Here is a 16,998-nt window from a genome sequence, read left to right on the forward strand (position 1 = left end):
ACCGCACCACCACGCCCCAGGCATCAGCGCCCTGGGGCCCCTCGGAGGGCGGGGGCCGGCTGTCCCAGGGCTCAGCGGCAGGCAAGAAAGGGTGGAGCCTGCCTGCCTGCCTGCCTGCCTGCCTGTGGGCCTTCATAAGAGCCGCCGGCTGTCTGCGCCGGCCTCCCGGCTGGACCTGAACGCAGCGCGGGGCTCCCCGCGATGGCTCTCCCGACACCTTCGGACGGCACCCTCACCGCGGAAGCCCGAGGACGAGGACGGCGGAGGAGACTCGTCTGGACCCCGAGCCAAAGCGAGGCCCTGCGAGCCTGCTTTCGGCGGAACCCGTACCCGGGCATCGCCAGCAGAGAACGGCTGGCCCAGGCCATCGGCGTTCCGGAGCCCAGGGTCCAGATCTGGTTTCAGAACGAGAGGTCACGCCAGCTGAGGCAGCACCGGCGGGAATCTCGGCCCTGGCCGGGGAGACGCGGCCCGCCAGAAGGCAGGCGAAAGCGGACCTCCGTCACCCCGTCCCAGACGGCCCTGCTGCTCCGAGCCTTTGAGGAGGATCGCTTTCCAGACATCGCCACCAGGGAACGACTGGCCAGAGAGACGGGCCTCCCGGAGTCCAGGATTCACGTCTGGTTTCAGAACCGAAGGGCCAGGCACCCGGGACAGGGTGGCAGGGAGCCGGCGCACGCCGGCGGCCCGCGCAACGCGGCCCCCGGCGGGTGTCACCCTGCTCCCCGGTCGGTCGCCCCGGCGGGCGGGGATTTTGCCTACGCCGCCCCGGCTCCCCGGGAAGGGGCGCTCTCCCACCCTCAGACGCCTCGGTGGCCTCCGCAACCCCCGAGCAAAGGCCCGGGGGTCCGGGACCCGCAGCGCGACGGCCTGCCGGGCCCTTGCGCGGTGGGACAGCCGGGGCCCGCTCAAGCTGGGCCGCAGGGCCAAGGTGTGCTCGCGCCACCCGCGTCCCAGGGCTGTCCGTGGCGGGGCTGGGGCCGGGGGCCCCAGGTCGCCCGGGCGGCGTGGGAACCCCGAGCCGGGCCAGCTCCACCTGCCCAGCCCGCGCCCCCGGAGGGCTCCGCGCGGCCGGAGCAGACGCAAGCCCTCCCGGCGCCCTCCCCACCGCCCCAGGAGCCCGGGCGCCCGTCCGCACTCCCCTCCGGCCTGCTGCTGGATGAGCTGCTGGCGTGCCCAGAGTTCCTGCAGCAGGCGCACCCTTTCCTAGAAACCGAGGCCCCGGGGGAGCTGCAGGACTCGGAAGGGCCCGACGAGCTGGAACCACCCCTCAGCGAGGAAGAATACCGGGCTCTGCTGGAGGAGCTTTAGGACGCGGGACGGGGACGGGGTCGCGGTCGGGGTCGGGGCAGGGCGGTGTCCTCTCTTTCGCGGGGAACCCCTGGCCGGGCACGGAGGGGCGTGTCTTCCCTCCGGGCTGACCCGCCTGGGATTCCTGCCTTCTAGGTCCGGGCCCGGTGAGAGACTCCGCACGACGCAGAACTGCCATTCTTTCCTGGGCGTCCCGGGGATCCCGGAGCCGGCTCAGGTAACAGCAGGTGGGCCGTCCACCGCGCATGCGCGTGTCTGCGGGCAGCCGCGTGGCCTCCTCTGGGAGCAGCCCGGGCAGAGCTCTCTTGCCTTCCCACCACCCCACCCCCGCCCGACCACCATCTAACCGCCGCCCCCACCCCCGGCAATATGCGTCCTCCCCCGGGCTGGGTGGAGAACCCCGTCCCGCGAAACACCGGGCCCGGGCGGCGTCCGGTCCTTCTCTCCCTCCCGGGGCTCACCCACTCTGTGCCTCCGCTCCGCCGTCGCTCTCGCACCCGTGCCTCTGCGGCCTCCCAGGAGCTGCCACCATGGAGCGCCTGGCGGCTAAACGCAGACCCCAGACCCCAGGCACACCGGGGATGCTGACCCTTCCAGGCGGGAGGGAAGGGAGGCACAGATGGAGAGAGGAACGGGGGACCCAGAGGGACGGAAAGAGGGGCGCAGGGGCCTTGGACGGGAGGGAGGGAGGGAGGGAGGGAGGGAGGGACACACAGAGGGAGGCCGTGAGGAACGGAGGGAACGACAGAGGGACCCAGGGACAGAGGGAGGACGGGAGGGGCAAGGGACAGAGGGAGGAAGGCAGGGAGAAGAAGCGGCCTCCGACCTCCTGGAGCAAAGGGACCCCCGCGCTCCGGGAAAAGGGTAAGCGCCCAGCGCGGGCTGAGGGCTGGGCGGAGGCCGGCGGGGCACTCGTTCGCCCCGGTTCGGTCGCCCATGGAATGTGCACTCTCCTCACAGAGAAAAGACGGGCACTCGGGTTGCCGTCGGGTTTTCACTCACGTGGTTTACAGACCACACATCCCCAGGCCGAGCCCCGCAGCGGAGCGCCGGGCCGACAGCCCCGAACGCCGATCACAGGGGAGCCACACTCAGGACGACTGAAGCGTGATTTCGGATTCCACGTCGCTTGGCCCTCTGCGAGGGGGCCCGTTGCTCACGTCTCTCCGGCCCCCCCGAGAGGCTGACCATGTTGACGCTCTGCTTCCGGAGCCCTGCGGGCACCCAGAAACATCCAGGGAAGGGTCGAAGGCCAGCATCCCGTCTTCGGCCTCCTTGCCGTCCTCCGAACCGGCCACACTGCAGACTCCCCACGGGAATCCACCGTCAGGCCATCACGCCGGGGATGAATCCCGTGTGTGAGGTTTCGCTCTGGTCTTCCACGGGGGCCACACACCTGCGTGTGTGGGACTGTCAGGGCAACGGCGACACCCACAGGCATTGGGTGTCTTCTCGGAGAGGGGGCCTGGAAAACTCAAGGGTCTCACGGAGGTTCAGTTCCGCACTCCGCTCCACCCTTCCGGGCTGGTTTCTCCCTGCCGAAGACGCGTGGGAGCCCGGCTAGCGGCTTCCAGTCCCCGCGGGACACCTGGAGAGGTCCAGAGAGCCAGCCCCCACCCGAAACACACCCCGCTCACCCCTTCCCCCCTCCCCCTTCCGCTTCCTCCCTCTGGCCTCCGGCCCCACCCCTCCCATCCACCCACCGTCGCCCCCCTCACCCAATCACCCCCCCAAACCGCACCACCACGCCCCAGGCATCAGCGCCCTGGGGCCCCTCGGAGGGCTGGGGCCGGCTGTCCCAGGGCTCAGCGGCAGGCAAGAAAGGGTGGAGCCTGCCTGCCTGCCTGCCTGCCTGCCTGTGGGCCTTCATAAGAGCCGCCGGCTGTCTGCGCCGGCCTCCCGGCTGGACCTGAACGCAGCGTGGGGCTCCCCGCGATGGCTCTCCCGACACCTTCGGACGGCACCCTCACCGCGGAAGCCCGAGGACGAGGACGGCGGAGGAGACTCGTCTGGACCCCGAGCCAAAGCGAGGCCCTGCGAGCCTGCTTTCGGTGGAACCCGTACCCGGGCATCGCCAGCAGAGAACGGCTGGCCCAGGCCATGGGCGTTCCGGAGCCCAGGGTCCAGATCTGGTTTCAGAACGAGAGGTCACGCCAGCTGAGGCAGCACCGGCGGGAATCTCGGCCCTGGCCGGGGAGACGCGGCCCGCCAGAAGGCAGGCGAAAGCGGACCTCCGTCACCCCGTCCCAGACGGCCCTGCTGCTCCGAGTCTTTGAGGAGGATCGCTTTCCAGACATCGCCACCAGGGAACGACTGGCCAGAGAGACGGGCCTCCCGGAGTCCAGGATTCACGTCTGGTTTCAGAACCGAAGGGCCAGGCACCCGGGACAGGGTGGCAGGGAGCCGGCGCACGCCGGCGCCCCGCGCAACGCGGCCCCCGGCGGGTGTCACCCTGCTCCCTGGTCGGTCGCCCCGGCGGGCGGGGATTTTGCCTACGCCGCCCCGGCTCCCCGGGAAGGGGCGCTCTCCCACCCTCAGACGCCTCGGTGGCCTCCGCAACCCCCGAGCAAAGGCCCGGGGGTCCGGGACCCGCAGCGCGACGGCCTGCCGGGCCCTTGCGCGGTGGGACAGCCGGGGCCCGCTCAAGCTGGGCCGCAGGGCCAAGGTGTGCTCGCGCCACCCGCGTCCCAGGGCGGTCCGTGGCGGGGCTGGGGCCGGGGGCCCCAGGTCGCCCGGGCGGCGTGGGAACCCCGAGCCGGGCCAGCTCCACCTGCCCAGCCCGCGCCCCCGGAGGGCTCCGCGCGGCCGGAGCAGACGCAAGCCCTCCCGGCGCCCTCCCCACCGCCCCAGGAGCCCGGGCGCCCGTCCGCACTCCCCTCCGGCCTGCTGCTGGATGAGCTGCTGGCGTGCCCAGAGTTCCTGCAGCAGGCGCACCCTTTCCTAGAAACCGAGGCCCCGGGGGAGCTGCAGGACTCGGAAGGGCCCGACGAGCTGGAACCACCCCTCAGCGAGGAAGAATACCGGGCTCTGCTGGAGGAGCTTTAGGACGCGGGACGGGGACGGGGTCGCGGTCGGGGTCGGGGCAGGGCGGTGTCCTCTCTTTCGCGGGGAACCCCTGGCCGGGCACGGAGGGGCGTGTCTTCCCTCCGGGCTGACCCGCCTGGGATTCCTGCTTTCTAGGTCTGGGCCCGGTGAGAGACTCCGCACTACGGAGAACTGCCATTCTTTCCTGGGCGTCCCGGGGATCCCGGAGCCGGCTCAGGTACCAGCAGGTGGGCCGTCTACCGCGCACGCGCGTGTCTGCGGGCAGCCGCGTGGCCTCCTCTGGGAGCAGCCCGGGCAGAGCTCTCTTGCCTTCCCACCACCCCACCCCCGCCCGACCACCATCTAACCGCCGCCCCCACCCCCGGCAATATGCGTCCTCCCCCGGGCTGGGTGGAGAACCCCGTCCCGCGAAACACCGGGCCCGGGCGGCGTCCGGGCCTTCTCTCCCTCCCGGGGCTCACCCACCCTGCACCTCCGCTCCACCGTCGCTCTCGCACCCGTGCCTCTGCGGCCTCCCAGGAGCTGCCACCATGGAGCGCCTGGCGGCTAAACGCAGACCCCAGACCCCAGGCACACCGGGGATGCTGACCCTTCCAGGCGGGAGGGAAGGCAGGCACAGACGGAGAGAGGAACGGGGGACCCAGAGGGAAGGAAGGAGGGGTGGAGGGACCTTGGACGGGAGGGAGGTTAGGGCTAGGGCTAGGGCTAGGGCTAGGGCTAGGGCTAGGGCTAGGGTTAGGGTTAGGGGTTAGGGTTAGGGTTAGGGTTAGGGTTAGGGTTAGGGTTAGGGTTCGGGTTAGGGTTAGGGTTAGGGTTCGGGTTCGGGTTCGGGTTCGGGTTAGGGTTAGGGTTCGGGTTCGGGTTCGGGTTCGGGTTAGGGTTCGGGTTCGGGTTAGGGTTAGGGTTAGGGTTCGGGTTAGGGTTAGGGTTAGGGTTCCTCTCTGTCGCGGGGAACTCCTGGCCGGGCACGGAGGGGCGTGTCTTCCCTCCGGGCTGACCCGCCTGGGATTCCTGCCTTCTAGGTCTGGGCCCGGTGAGAGACTCCGCACGACGGAGAACTGCCATTCTTTCCTGGGCGTCCCGGGGATCCCGGAGCCGGCTCAGGTACCAGCAGGTGGGCCGTCTACCGCGCACGCGCGTGTCTGCGGGCAGCCGCCTGGCCTCCTCTGTGAGCGGCCCGGGCAGAGCTCTCTTGCCCGGGCCCTCCCCACCGCCCCAGGAGCCCGGGCGCCCGTCCGCACTCCCCTCCGGCCTGCTGCTGGATGAGCTGCTGGCGTGCCCAGAGTTCCTGCAGCAGGCGCACCCTTTCCTAGAAACCGAGGCCCCGGGGGAGCTGCAGGACTCGGAAGGGCCCGACGAGCTGGAACCACCCCTCAGCGAGGAAGAATACCGGGCTCTGCTGGAGGAGCTTTAGGATGCGGGACGGGGACGGGGTCGCGGTCGGGGTCGGGGCAGGGCGGTGTCCTCTCTTTCGCGGGGAACCCCTGGCCGGGCACGGAGGGGCGTGTCTTCCCTGCGGGCTGACCCGCCTGGGATTCCTGCCTTCTAGGTCCGGGCCCGGTGAGAGACTCCGCACGACGCAGAACTGCCATTCTTTCCTGGGCGTCCCGGGGATCCCGGAGCCGGCTCAGGTACCAGCAGGTGGGCCGTCCACCGCGCATGCGCGTGTCTGCGGGCAGCCGCCTGGCCTCCTCTGGGAGCAGCCCGGGCAGAGCTCTCTTGCCTTCCCACCACCCCCGCCCGACCACCATCTACACGCCGCCCCCACCCCCGGCAATATGCGTCCTCCCCCGGGCTGGGTGGAGAACCCCGTCCCGCGAAACACCGGGCCCGGGCGGCGTCCGGTCCTTCTCTCCCTCCCGGGGCTCACCCACTCTGCGCCTCCGCTCCGCCGTCGCTCTCGCACCCGTGCCTCTGCGGCCTCCCAGGAGCTGCCACCATGGAGCGCCTGGCGGCTAAACGCAGACCCCAGACCCCAGGCACACCGGGGATGCTGACCCTTCCAGGCGGGAGGGAAGGGAGGCACAGATGGAGAGAGGAACGGGGGACCCAGAGGGACGGAAAGAGGGGCGCAGGGGCCTTGGACGGGAGGGAGGGAGGGAGGGAGGGAGGGACACACAGAGGGAGGCCGTGAGGAACGGAGGGAACGACAGAGGGACCCAGGGAGAGAGGGAGGACGGGAGGGGCAAGGGACAGAGGGAGGAAGGCAGGGAGAAGAAGCGGCCTCCGACCTCCTGGAGCAAAGGGACCCCCGCGCTCCGGGAAAAGGGTAAGCGCCCAGCGCGGGCTGAGGGCTGGGCGGAGGCCGGCGGGGCACTCGTTCGCCCCGGTTCGGTCGCCCATGGAATGTGCGCTCTCCTCACAGAGAAAAGACGGGCACTCGGGTTGCCGTCGGGTTTTCACTCACGTGGTTTACAGACCACACATCCCCAGGCCGAGCCCCGCAGCGGAGCGCCGGGCCGACAGCCCCGAACGCCGATCACAGGGGAGCCACACTCAGGACGACTGAAGCGTGATTTCGGATTCCACGTCGCTTGGCCCTCTGCGAGGGGGCCCGTTGCTCACGTCTCTCCGGCCCCCCCGAGAGGCTGACCATGTTGACGCTCTGCTTCCGGAGCCCTGCGGGCACCCAGAAACATCCAGGGAAGGGTCGAAGGCCAGCATCCCGTCTTCGGCCTCCTTGCCGTCCTCCGAACCGGCCACACTGCAGACTCCCCACGGGAATCCACCGTCAGGCCATCACGCCGGGGATGAATCCCGTGTGTGGGGTTTCGCTCTGGTCTTCCACGGGGGCCACACACCTGCGTGTGTGGGACAGTCAGGGCAACGGCGACACCCACAGGCATTGGGTGTCTTCACGGAGAGGGGGCCTGGAAAACTCAAGGGTCTCACGGAGGTTCAGTTCCGCACTCCGCTCCACCCTTCCGGGCTGGTTTCTCCCTGCCGAAGACGCGTGGGAGCCCGGCTAGCGGCTTCCAGTCCCCGCGGGACACCTGGAGAGGTCCAGAGAGCCAGCCCCCACCCGAAACACACCCCGCTCACCCCTTCCCCCCTCCCCCTTCCGCTTCCTCCCTCTGGCCTCCGGCCCCACCCCTCCCATCCACCCACCGTCGCCCCCCTCACCCAATCACCCCCCCAAACCGCACCACCACGCCCCAGGCATCAGCGCCCTGGGGCCCCTCGGAGGGCTGGGGCCGGCTGTCCCAGGGCTCAGCGGCAGGCAAGAAAGGGTGGAGCCTGCCTGCCTGCCTGCCTGCCTGCCTGTGGGCCTTCATAAGAGCCGCCGGCTGTCTGCGCCGGCCTCCCGGCTGGACCTGAACGCAGCGTGGGGCTCCCCGCGATGGCTCTCCCGACACCTTCGGACGGCACCCTCACCGCGGAAGCCCGAGGACGAGGACGGCGGAGGAGACTCGTCTGGACCCCGAGCCAAAGCGAGGCCCTGCGAGCCTGCTTTCGGCGGAACCCGTACCCGGGCATCGCCAGCAGAGAACGGCTGGCCCAGGCCATCGGCGTTCCGGAGCCCAGGGTCCAGATCTGGTTTCAGAACGAGAGGTCACGCCAGCTGAGGCAGCACCGGCGGGAATCTCGGCCCTGGCCGGGGAGACGCGGCCCGCCAGAAGGCAGGCGAAAGCGGACCTCCGTCACCCCGTCCCAGACGGCCCTGCTGCTCCGAGCCTTTGAGGAGGATCGCTTTCCAGACATCGCCACCAGGGAACGACTGGCCAGAGAGACGGGCCTCCCGGAGTCCAGGATTCACGTCTGGTTTCAGAACCGAAGGGCCAGGCACCCGGGACAGGGTGGCAGGGAGCCGGCGCACGCCGGCGCCCCGCGCAACGCGGCCCCCGGCGGGTGTCACCCTGCTCCCTGGTCGGTCGCCCCGGCGGGCGGGGATTTTGCCTACGCCGCCCCGGCTCCCCGGGAAGGGGCGCTCTCCCACCCTCAGACGCCTCGGTGGCCTCCGCAACCCCCGAGCAAAGGCCCGGGGGTCCGGGACCCGCAGCGCGACGGCCTGCCGGGCCCTTGCGCGGTGGGACAGCCGGGGCCCGCTCAAGCTGGGCCGCAGGGCCAAGGTGTGCTCGCGCCACCCGCGTCCCAGGGCGGTCCGTGGCGGGGCTGGGGCCGGGGGCCCCAGGTCGCCCGGGCGGCGTGGGAACCCCGAGCCGGGCCAGCTCCACCTGCCCAGCCCGCGCCCCCGGAGGGCTCCGCGCGGCCGGAGCAGACGCAAGCCCTCCCGGCGCCCTCCCCACTGCCCCAGGAGCCCGGGCGCCCGTCCGCACTCCCCTCCGGCCTGCTGCTGGATGAGCTGCTGGCGTGCCCAGAGTTCCTGCAGCAGGCGCACCCTTTCCTAGAAACCGAGGCCCCGGGGGAGCTGCAGGACTCGGAAGGGCCCGACGAGCTGGAACCACCCCTCAGCGAGGAAGAATACCGGGCTCTGCTGGAGGAGCTTTAGGACGCGGGACGGGGACGGGGTCGCGGTCGGGGTCGGGGCAGGGCGGTGTCCTCTCTTTCGCGGGGAACCCCTGGCCGGGCACGGAGGGGCGTGTCTTCCCTCCGGGCTGACCCGCCTGGGATTCCTGCTTTCTAGGTCTGGGCCCGGTGAGAGACTCCACACTACGGAGAACTGCCATTCTTTCCTGGGCGTCCCGGGGATCCCGGAGCCGGCTCAGGTACCAGCAGGTGGGCCGTCTACCGCGCACGCGCGTGTCTGCGGGCAGCCGCGTGGCCTCCTCTGGGAGCAGCCCGGGCAGAGCTCTCTTGCCTTCCCACCACCCCACCCCCGCCCGACCACCATCTAAACGCCGCCCCCACCCCCGGCAATATGCGTCCTCCCCCGGGCTGGGTGGAGAACCCCGTCCCGCGAAACACCGGGCCCGGGCGGCGTCCGGGCCTTCTCTCCCTCCCGGGGCTCACCCACCCTGCACCTCCGCTCCACCGTCGCTCTCGCACCCGTGCCTCTGCGGCCTCCCAGGAGCTGCCACCATGGAGCGCCTGGCGGCTAAACGCAGACCCCAGACCCCAGGCACACCGGGGATGCTGACCCTTCCAGGCGGGAGGGAAGGCAGGCACAGACGGAGAGAGGAACGGGGGACCCAGAGGGAAGGAAGGAGGGGTGGAGGGACCTTGGACGGGAGGGAGGTTAGGGCTAGGGCTAGGGCTAGGGCTAGGGCTAGGGCTAGGGCTAGGGTTAGGGTTAGGGGTTAGGGTTAGGTTTAGGGTTAGGGTTAGGGTTAGGGTTAGGGTTCGGGTTAGGGTTAGGGTTAGGGTTCGGGTTCGGGTTCGGGTTCGGGTTAGGGTTAGGGTTCGGGTTCGGGTTCGGGTTCGGGTTAGGGTTCGGGTTCGGGTTAGGGTTAGGGTTAGGGTTCGGGTTAGGGTTAGGGTTAGGGTTCCTCTCTGTCGCGGGGAACTCCTGGCCGGGCACGGAGGGGCGTGTCTTCCCTCCGGGCTGACCCGCCTGGGATTCCTGCCTTCTAGGTCTGGGCCCGGTGAGAGACTCCGCACGACGGAGAACTGCCATTCTTTCCTGGGCGTCCCGGGGATCCCGGAGCCGGCTCAGGTACCAGCAGGTGGGCCGTCTACCGCGCACGCGCGTGTCTGCGGGCAGCCGCCTGGCCTCCTCTGTGAGCGGCCCGGGCAGAGCTCTCTTGCCCGGGCCCTCCCCACCGCCCCAGGAGCCCGGGCGCCCGTCCGCACTCCCCTCCGGCCTGCTGCTGGATGAGCTGCTGGCGTGCCCAGAGTTCCTGCAGCAGGCGCACCCTTTCCTAGAAACCGAGGCCCCGGGGGAGCTGCAGGACTCGGAAGGGCCCGACGAGCTGGAACCACCCCTCAGCGAGGAAGAATACCGGGCTCTGCTGGAGGAGCTTTAGGACGCGGGACGGGGACGGGGTCGCGGTCGGGGTCGGGGCAGGGCGGTGTCCTCTCTTTCGCGGGGAACCCCTGGCCGGGCACGGAGGGGCGTGTCTTCCCTGCGGGCTGACCCGCCTGGGATTCCTGCCTTCTAGGTCCGGGCCCGGTGAGAGACTCCGCACGACGCAGAACTGCCATTCTTTCCTGGGCGTCCCGGGGATCCCGGAGCCGGCTCAGGTACCAGCAGGTGGGCCGTCCACCGCGCATGCGCGTGTCTGCGGGCAGCCGCCTGGCCTCCTCTGGGAGCAGCCCGGGCAGAGCTCTCTTGCCTTCCCACCACCCCCGCCCGACCACCATCTACACGCCGCCCCCACCCCCGGCAATATGCGTCCTCCCCCGGGCTGGGTGGAGAACCCCGTCCCGCGAAACACCGGGCCCGGGCGGCGTCCGGTCCTTCTCTCCCTCCCGGGGCTCACCCACTCTGCGCCTCCGCTCCGCCGTCGCTCTCGCACCCGTGCCTCTGCGGCCTCCCAGGAGCTGCCACCATGGAGCGCCTGGCGGCTAAACGCAGACCCCAGACCCCAGGCACACCGGGGATGCTGACCCTTCCAGGCGGGAGGGAAGGGAGGCACAGATGGAGAGAGGAACGGGGGACCCAGAGGGACGGAAAGAGGGGCGCAGGGGCCTTGGACGGGAGGGAGGGAGGGAGGGAGGGAGGGACACACAGAGGGAGGCCGTGAGGAACGGAGGGAACGACAGAGGGACCCAGGGAGAGAGGGAGGACGGGAGGGGCAAGGGACAGAGGGAGGAAGGCAGGGAGAAGAAGCGGCCTCCGACCTCCTGGAGCAAAGGGACCCCCGCGCTCCGGGAAAAGGGTAAGCGCCCAGCGCGGGCTGAGGGCTGGGCGGAGGCCGGCGGGGCACTCGTTCGCCCCGGTTCGGTCGCCCATGGAATGTGCGCTCTCCTCACAGAGAAAAGACGGGCACTCGGGTTGCCGTCGGGTTTTCACTCACGTGGTTTACAGACCACACATCCCCAGGCCGAGCCCCGCAGCGGAGCGCCGGGCCGACAGCCCCGAACGCCGATCACAGGGGAGCCACACTCAGGACGACTGAAGCGTGATTTCGGATTCCACGTCGCTTGGCCCTCTGCGAGGGGGCCCGTTGCTCACGTCTCTCCGGCCCCCCCGAGAGGCTGACCATGTTGACGCTCTGCTTCCGGAGCCCTGCGGACACCCAGAAACATCCAGGGAAGGGTCGAAGGCCAGCATCCCGTCTTCGGCCTCCTTGCCGTCCTCCGAACCGGCCACACTGCAGACTCCCCACGGGAATCCACCGTCAGGCCATCACGCCGGGGATGAATCCCGTGTGTGGGGTTTCGCTCTGGTCTTCCACGGGGGCCACACACCTGCGTGTGTGGGACAGTCAGGGCAACGGCGACACCCACAGGCATTGGGTGTCTTCACGGAGAGGGGGCCTGGAAAACTCAAGGGTCTCACGGAGGTTCAGTTCCGCACTCCGCTCCACCCTTCCGGGCTGGTTTCTCCCTGCCGAAGACGCGTGGGAGCCCGGCTAGCGGCTTCCAGTCCCCGCGGGACACCTGGAGAGGTCCAGAGAGCCAGCCCCCACCCGAAACACACCCCGCTCACCCCTTCCCCCCTCCCCCTTCCGCTTCCTCCCTCTGGCCTCCGGCCCCACCCCTCCCATCCACCCACCGTCGCCCCCCTCACCCAATCACCCCCCCAAACCGCACCACCACGCCCCAGGCATCAGCGCCCTGGGGCCCCTCGGAGGGCGGGGGCCGGCTGTCCCAGGGCTCAGCGGCAGGCAAGAAAGGGTGGAGCCTGCCTGCCTGCCTGCCTGCCTGCCTGTGGGCCTTCATAAGAGCCGCCGGCTGTCTGCGCCGGCCTCCCGGCTGGACCTGAACGCAGCGCGGGGCTCCCCGCGATGGCTCTCCCGACACCTTCGGACGGCACCCTCACCGCGGAAGCCCGAGGACGAGGACGGCGGAGGAGACTCGTCTGGACCCCGAGCCAAAGCGAGGCCCTGCGAGCCTGCTTTCGGCGGAACCCGTACCCGGGCATCGCCAGCAGAGAACGGCTGGCCCAGGCCATCGGCGTTCCGGAGCCCAGGGTCCAGATCTGGTTTCAGAACGAGAGGTCACGCCAGCTGAGGCAGCACCGGCGGGAATCTCGGCCCTGGCCGGGGAGACGCGGCCCACCAGAAGGCAGGCGAAAGCGGACCTCCGTCACCCCGTCCCAGACGGCCCTGCTGCTCCGAGCCTTTGAGGAGGATCGCTTTCCAGACATCGCCACCAGGGAACGACTGGCCAGAGAGACGGGCCTCCCGGAGTCCAGGATTCACGTCTGGTTTCAGAACCGAAGGGCCAGGCACCCGGGACAGGGTGGCAGGGAGCCGGCGCACGCCGGCGCCCCGCGCAACGCGGCCCCCGGCGGGTGTCACCCTGCTCCCCGGTCGGTCGCCCCGGCGGGCGGGGATTTTGCCTACGCCGCCCCGGCTCCCCGGGAAGGGGCGCTCTCCCACCCTCAGACGCCTCGGTGGCCTCCGCAACCCCCGAGCAAAGGCCCGGGGGTCCGGGACCCGCAGCGCGACGGCCTGCCGGGCCCTTGCGCGGTGGGACAGCCGGGGCCCGCTCAAGCTGGGCCGCAGGGCCAAGGTGTGCTCGCGCCACCCGCGTCCCAGGGCTGTCCGTGGCGGGGCTGGGGCCGGGGGCCCCAGGTCGCCCGGGCGGCGTGGGAACCCCGAGCCGGGCCAGCTCCACCTGCCCAGCCCGCGCCCCCGGAGGGCTCCGCGCGGCCGGAGCAGACGCAAGCCCTCCCGGCGCCCTCCCCACCGCCCCAGGAGCCCGGGCGCCCGTCCGCACTCCCCTCCGGCCTGCTGCTGGATGAGCTGCTGGCGTGCCCAGAGTTCCTGCAGCAGGCGCACCCTTTCCTAGAAACCGAGGCCCCGGGGGAGCTGCAGGACTCGGAAGGGCCCGACGAGCTGGAACCACCCCTCAGCGAGGAAGAATACCGGGCTCTGCTGGAGGAGCTTTAGGACGCGGGACGGGGACGGGGTCGCGGTCGGGGTCGGGGCAGGGCGGTGTCCTCTCTTTCGCGGGGAACCCCTGGCCGGGCACGGAGGGGCGTGTCTTCCCTCCGGGCTGACCCGCCTGGGATTCCTGCCTTCTAGGTCCGGGCCCGGTGAGAGACTCCGCACGACGCAGAACTGCCATTCTTTCCTGGGCGTCCCGGGGATCTCGGAGCCGGCTCAGGTAACAGCAGGTGGGCCGTCCACCGCGCACGCGCGTGTCTGCGGGCAGCCGCGTGGCCTCCTCTGGGAGCAGCCCGGGCAGAGCTCTCTTGCCTTCCCACCACCCCACCCCCGCCCGACCACCATCTAACCGCCGCCCCCACCCCCGGCAATATGCGTCCTCCCCCGGGCTGGGTGGAGAAACCCGTCCCGCGAAACACCGGGCCCGGGCGGCGTCCGGGCCTTCTCTCCCTCCCGGGGCTCACCCACCCTGCACCTCCGCTCCACCGTCGCTCTCGCACCCGTGCCTCTGCGGCCTCCCAGGAGCTGCCACCATGGAGCGCCTGGCGGCTAAACGCAGACCCCAGACCCCAGGCACACCGGGGATGCTGACCCTTCCAGGCGGGAGGGAAGGGAGGCACAGATGGAGAGAGGAACGGGGGACCCAGAGGGACGGAAAGAGGGGCGCAGGGGCCTTGGACGGGAGGGAGGGAGGGAGGGAGGGAGGGACACACAGAGGGAGGCCGTGAGGAACGGAGGGAACGACAGAGGGACCCAGGGAGAGAGGGAGGACGGGAGGGGCAAGGGACAGAGGGAGGAAGGCAGGGAGAAGAAGCGGCCTCCGACCTCCTGGAGCAAAGGGACCCCCGCGCTCCGGGAAAAGGGTAAGCGCCCAGCGCGGGCTGAGGGCTGGGCGGAGGCCGGCGGGGCACTCGTTCGCCCCGGTTCGGTCGCCCATGGAATGTGCGCTCTCCTCACAGAGAAAAGACGGGCACTCGGGTTGCCGTCGGGTTTTCACTCACGTGGTTTACAGACCACACATCCCCAGGCCGAGCCCCGCAGCGGAGCGCCGGGCCGACAGCCCCGAACGCCGATCACAGGGGAGCCACACTCAGGACGACTGAAGCGTGATTTCGGATTCCACGTCGCTTGGCCCTCTGCGAGGGGGCCCGTTGCTCACGTCTCTCCGGCCCCCCCGAGAGGCTGACCATGTTGACGCTCTGCTTCCGGAGCCCTGCGGGCACCCAGAAACATCCAGGGAAGGGTCGAAGGCCAGCATCCCGTCTTCGGCCTCCTTGCCGTCCTCCGAACCGGCCACACTGCAGACTCCCCACGGGAATCCACCGTCAGGCCATCACGCCGGGGATGAATCCCGTGTGTGGGGTTTCGCTCTGGTCTTCCACGGGGGCCACACACCTGCGTGTGTGGGACAGTCAGGGCAACGGCGACACCCACAGGCATTGGGTGTCTTCACGGAGAGGGGGCCTGGAAAACTCAAGGGTCTCACGGAGGTTCAGTTCCGCACTCCGCTCCACCCTTCCGGGCTGGTTTCTCCCTGCCGAAGACGCGTGGGAGCCCGGCTAGCGGCTTCCAGTCCCCGCGGGACACCTGGAGAGGTCCAGAGAGCCAGCCCCCACCCGAAACACACCCCGCTCACCCCTTCCCCCCTCCCCCTTCCGCTTCCTCCCTCTGGCCTCCGGCCCCACCCCTCCCATCCACCCACCGTCGCCCCCCTCACCCAATCACCCCCCCAAACCGCACCACCACGCCCCAGGCATCAGCGCCCTGGGGCCCCTCGGAGGGCGGGGGCCGGCTGTCCCAGGGCTCAGCGGCAGGCAAGAAAGGGTGGAGCCTGCCTGCCTGCCTGCCTGCCTGCCTGTGGGCCTTCATAAGAGCCGCCGGCTGTCTGCGCCGGCCTCCCGGCTGGACCTGAACGCAGCGCGGGGCTCCCCGCGATGGCTCTCCCGACACCTTCGGACGGCACCCTCACCGCGGAAGCCCGAGGACGAGGACGGCGGAGGAGACTCGTCTGGACCCCGAGCCAAAGCGAGGCCCTGCGAGCCTGCTTTCGGCGGAACCCGTACCCGGGCATCGCCAGCAGAGAACGGCTGGCCCAGGCCATCGGCGTTCCGGAGCCCAGGGTCCAGATCTGGTTTCAGAACGAGAGGTCACGCCAGCTGAGGCAGCACCGGCGGGAATCTCGGCCCTGGCCGGGGAGACGCGGCCCGCCAGAAGGCAGGCGAAAGCGGACCTCCGTCACCCCGTCCCAGACGGCCCTGCTGCTCCGAGCCTTTGAGGAGGATCGCTTTCCAGACATCGCCACCAGGGAACGACTGGCCAGAGAGACGGGCCTCCCGGAGTCCAGGATTCACGTCTGGTTTCAGAACCGAAGGGCCAGGCACCCGGGACAGGGTGGCAGGGAGCCGGCGCACGCCGGCGCCCCGCGCAACGCGGCCCCCGGCGGGTGTCACCCTGCTCCCCGGTCGGTCGCCCCGGCGGGCGGGGATTTTGCCTACGCCGCCCCGGCTCCCCGGGAAGGGGCGCTCTCCCACCCTCAGACGCCTCGGTGGCCTCCGCAACCCCCGAGCAAAGGCCCGGGGGTCCGGGACCCGCAGCGCGACGGCCTGCCGGGCCCTTGCGCGGTGGGACAGCCGGGGCCCGCTCAAGCTGGGCCGCAGGGCCAAGGTGTGCTCGCGCCACCCGCGTCCCAGGGCTGTCCGTGGCGGGGCTGGGGCCGGGGGCCCCAGGTCGCCCGGGCGGCGTGGGAACCCCGAGCCGGGCCAGCTCCACCTGCCCAGCCCGCGCCCCCGGAGGGCTCCGCGCGGCCGGAGCAGACGCAAGCCCTCCCGGCGCCCTCCCCACCGCCCCAGGAGCCCGGGCGCCCGTCCGCACTCCCCTCCGGCCTGCTGCTGGATGAGCTGCTGGCGTGCCCAGAGTTCCTGCAGCAGGCGCACCCTTTCCTAGAAACCGAGGCCCCGGGGGAGCTGCAGGACTCGGAAGGGCCCGACGAGCTGGAACCACCCCTCAGCGAGGAAGAATACCGGGCTCTGCTGGAGGAGCTTTAGGACGCGGGACGGGGACGGGGTCGCGGTCGGGGTCGGGGCAGGGCGGTGTCCTCTCTTTCGCGGGGAACCCCTGGCCGGGCACGGAGGGGCGTGTCTTCCCTCCGGGCTGACCCGCCTGGGATTCCTGCCTTCTAGGTCCGGGCCCGGTGAGAGACTCCGCACGACGCAGAACTGCCATTCTTTCCTGGGCGTCCCGGGGATCCCGGAGCCGGCTCAGGTAACAGCAGGTGGGCCGTCCACCGCGCATGCGCGTGTCTGCGGGCAGCCGCGTGGCCTCCTCTGGGAGCAGCCCGGGCAGAGCTCTCTTGCCTTCCCACCACCCCACCCCCGCCCGACCACCATCTAACCGCCGCCCCCACCCCCGGCAATATGCGTCCTCCCCCGGGCTGGGTGGAGAACCCCGTCCCGCGAAACACCGGGCCCGGGCGGCGTCCGGTCCTTCTCTCCCTCCCGGGGCTCACCCACTCTGTGCCTCCGCTCCGCCGTCGCTCTCGCACCCGTGCCTCTGCGGCCTCCCAGGAGCTGCCACCATGGAGCGCCTGGCGGCTAAACGCAGACCCCAGACCCCAGGCACACCGGGGATGCTGACCCTTCCAGGCGGGAGGGAAGGGAGGCACAGATGGAGAGAGGAACGGGGGACCCAGAGGGACGGAAAGAGGGGCGCAGGGGCCTTGGACGGGAGGGAGGGAGGGAGGGAGGGA

Source organism: Symphalangus syndactylus, chromosome Y, assembly GCF_028878055.3.
Source record: "Symphalangus syndactylus isolate Jambi chromosome Y, NHGRI_mSymSyn1-v2.1_pri, whole genome shotgun sequence".
NCBI classification, from domain to species: domain Eukaryota; kingdom Metazoa; phylum Chordata; class Mammalia; order Primates; family Hylobatidae; genus Symphalangus; species Symphalangus syndactylus.